The sequence below is a fragment of the Carex rostrata genome, chromosome 10, assembly GCF_964058835.1.
Source record: "Carex rostrata chromosome 10, lpCarRost1.2, whole genome shotgun sequence".
NCBI lineage: Eukaryota > Viridiplantae > Streptophyta > Magnoliopsida > Poales > Cyperaceae > Carex > Carex rostrata.
Window position 1 is genome coordinate 1,132,501 of NC_135927.1, and position 4,143 is coordinate 1,136,643.

Genomic DNA, 4,143 nt, shown 5'->3' on the forward strand with positions numbered 1-4,143 from the left:
CAATGAACCGTGTTTCGCCGGCTTTACGGCTGGGGATTTCAACCCGCTCGGTCTCTGCGGGGCGCCTCCACGCTTAGGCACCCCGCTCAACCGTGTTTCCCCGGCTTTACAGCTGGGGATTTCAACCCTTGCGGCTACCCGCATCGGTCTTACGGGCGCCTCCACGCTTAGACGCCCTGCCCGATCGTGTTTCGCCGGCTTTACGGCTGGGGATTTCAACCCGCATAGGTCTCTGCGGGGAGCCTCCACGCTTAGGCACCCCGCTCAACCGTGTTTCACCAGCTTTACGGCTGGGGATTTCAACCCGCTCGGTCACTGCGGGGCGCCTCCACTCTTAGAAGCCCCGCTCAACCGTGTTTCGCCGGCTTTACGGCTGGGGATTTCAACCCGCGCGGCTACCCGCATCGGTCTTACGGGCGCCTCCACGGTTAGACGCCCTGCCCGAACGTGTTTCGCCGGCTTTACGGCTGGGGATTTCAACCCGCTCGGTCTCTGCGGGGCGCCTCCACGCTTAGGCGCCCCAATGAACCGTGTTTCGCCGGCTTTACGGCTGGGGATTTCAACCCGCGCGGCTACCCGCATCGGTCTTACGGGCGAAACTCCACGCGGAGTCGCCCTGCCCGAACGTGTTTCGCCGGCTTTACGGCTGGGGATTTCAACCCGCTCGGTCTCTGCGGGGCGCCTCCACGCTTAGGCGCCCCGCTCAACCGTGTTTCGCCGGCTTTACGGCTGGGGATTTCAACCCGCTCGGTCACTGCGGGGCGCCTCCACGCTTAGGCGCCCCGCTCAACCGTGTTTCGCCGGCTTTACGGCTGGGGATTTCAACCCGCGCGGCTACCCGCATCGGTCTTACGGGCGCCTCCACGCTTAGACGCCCTGCCCGAACGTGTTTCGCGGCTTTACGGCTGGGGATTTCAACCCGCTCGGTCTCTGCGGGGCGCCTCCACGCTTAGGCGCCCCAATGAACCGTGTTTCGCCGGCTTTACGGCTGGGGATTTCAACCCGCGCGGCTACCCGCATCGGTCTTACGGGCGAAACTCCACGCGGACTCGCCCTGCCCGAACGTGTTTCGCCGGCTTTACGGCTGGGGATTTCAACCCGCTCGGTCTCTGCGGGGCGCCTCCACGCTTAGGCGCCCCAATGAACCGTGTTTCGCCGGCTTTACGGCTGGGGATTTCAACCCGCTCGGTCTTTGCGGGGCGCCTCCACGCTTAGGCGCCCCAATGAACCGTGTTTCACCGGCTTTACGGCTGGGGATTTCAACCCGCTCGGTCTCTGCGGGGCGCCTCCACGCTTAGGCGCCCCAATGAACCGTGTTTCACCGGCTTTACGGCTGGGGATTTCAACCCGCGCGGCTACCCGCATCGGCCTTACGGGCGAAACTCCACGCGGAGTCACCCTGCCCGACCGCTTTTCGCCAGCTTTACGGCTGGGGATTTCAACCCGCATCGGTCTTACGGGCGCCTCCACGCTTAGACGCCCTGCCCCACCGTGTTTCGCCGGCTCTACGGCTGGGGATTTCAACCCGCGTGGTCCGTGTTTTTCGGTAACATATTCGTGTTCGTTGCCCCCGACGGGCCGTGTTTTTCGGTAACAAAATCATGTCTTTTGTCCCCGCTGCACCGTGTTTTTTGCCCCCGCTCAACCGTGTATTTTGCCCCCGCTCAACCGTGCTTACTGCCCCCGCTCAACCGTGTTTTTTCGGTAACATAATCGTGTTTTCGGGTAACATAATCTTGTTTTTCGGGCCATTTTACACCGACGGAGGTACCCACAGGGGCCATGTACACCCCGCTTGGCATGTACATGAGGGGCTGCCTCTTCCAAAAATCCTTCCCCCCTATAGGGGAATATGCATTTTGGGTCTCCAGCCACGCCCAGGGTTACCACCCCCTGGAAATCCCCCAGGTTTACCCCCCATTTTATGTGGATGCATAGATTCAGACCGCCCTGCTCCACCGCTTTTGGCCATTTTTGCCCAACGTTAGCCGCTTCGGCTTGCCGCTGGACTGTTTTCGGGCCTTTTTCACCGACGCTTGGCCGTATCCGGTTAGTTTTCCCCAACGCTTGGCCGCATCCGCTTAGTTTTCCCCCGCTGGACTGTTTTCGGGTCACTTTTGCCCAACGTTAGCGGCTTCCGCTTGCCGCTGGACTGTTTTCGGGCCCTTTTTCACCGACCCTTGGCCGTATCCGCTTAGTTTTCCCCAACGCGTGGCCGCATCCGCTTAGTTTTCCCCCGCTGAACTGTTTTCGGGTCAGTTTTGCCCAACGTTAGCCGCTTCCGCTTGCCGCTGGACTGTTTTCGGGCCAATTTCCACCGACTCTTGGCCGTATCCGCTTAGTTTTCCCCAACGCGTGGCCGCATCCGCTTAGTTTTCCCCCGCTGAACTGTTTTCGGGTCACTTTTGCCCAACGTTAGCCGCTTCCGCTTGCCGCTGGACTGTTTTCGGGCCAATTTCCACCGACTCTTGGCCGTATCCGCTTAGTTTTCCCCAACGCGTGGCCGCATCCGCTTAGTTTTCCCCCGCTGAACTGTTTTCGGGTCACTTTTGCCCAACGTTAGCCGCTTCCGCTTGCCGCTGGGCTGTTTTCGGGCCAATTTCCACCGACACTTGGCCGCATCCGCTTAGTTTTCCCCAACGCGTGGCCCCTTCCGCTTAGTTTTCCCCCGCTTAACTGTTTTCGGGTCACTTTTCCCCAACGTTAGCCGCTTCCGCTTGCCGCTGGGCTGTTTTCGGGCCATTTTTCCCCAACACTTGGCCGTATCCGCTTAGTTTTCCCCAACGCGTGGCCGCATCCGCTTAGTTTTCCCCCGCTGAACTGTTTTCGGGTCACTTTTGCCCAACGTTAGCCGCTTCCGCTTGCCGCTGGACTGTTTTCGGGCCAATTTCCACCGACTCTGGGCCGGATCCGCTTAGTTTTCCCCAACGCTTGGCTGCATCCGCTTAATTTTCCCCAGCTGAACTGTTTTCGGGTCACTTTGTCCCAACGTTAGCCGTTTCCGGTTGCCGCTGGACTGTTTTCGGGCCATTTTCCACCGACTCTTGGCCGTATCCGCTTGGTTTTGCCCAACGCTTGGCTGCTTCCGCTTAATTTCCCCCAGCTGAACTGTTTTCGGGTCACTTTGTCCCAACGTTAGCCGTTTCCGGTTGCCGCTGGACTGTTTTCGGGCCATTTTCCACCGACTCTTGGCCGTATCCGCTTGGTTTTGCCCAACGCTTGGCTGCTTCCGCTTAATTTCCCCCAGCTGAACGGTTTTCGGGTCACTTTTGCCCAACGTTAGCCGTTTCCGCTTGCCGCTGGACTGTTTTCGGGCCATTTTTCACCGACACTTGGCCGTATCCGCTTAGTTTTCGCCAACAATTGGCTGCATCCGCTTAATTTTCCAAGCTATACTGCTTTCGGGTCAGTTTTGCCCAACGTTAGCCGCTTCCGCTTGCCGCTGGGCTGTTTTCGGGCCATTTTCCACCCACGCTGGCACCGACGGGGCCATGTACACCCACGCGCGTGTACATGAGGGGGCACCCATTTTTGAAAACCTTGCCCCCCTATAGGGGAATATGCATTTTGAGGCTCTAGCCACGCCCAGGGTTACCACCCCCTGAAAATCCCCCAAGTCAAAATCACCCATGTAAAATATTCAAAAAAATCTCAAAAAATCACAAAAAATTTATAAAATCAAATAAATTCAAAAAAGAAAAAAAAAATTCAAAAATTCAAAAAATTCAAAAAAATTCAAAAAAATTCAAAAAATTCAAAAATTCAAAAATTCAAAAAAAGTCCAAAAACCCAAAAAAACTTCAAAAATTCAAAAAAATTTCAAAAAAAATTTCAAAAATTTGCCCCGCTGAACTGTTTTCGGGTCAGTTTTGCCCAACGTTAGCCGCTTCCGCTTGCCGCTGGACTGTTTTCGGGCCAATTTCCACCGACTCTTGGCCGTATCCGCTTAGTTTTCCCCAACGCGTGGCCGCATCCGCTTAGTTTTCCCCCGCTGAACTGTTTTCGGGTCACTTTTGCCCAACGTTAGCCGCTTGCCGCTGGGCTGTTTTCGGGCCAATTTCCACCGACACTTGGCCGCATCCGCTTAGTTTTCCCCCGCTTAACTGTTTTCGGGTCACTTTTCCCCAACGTTAGCCGCTTCCG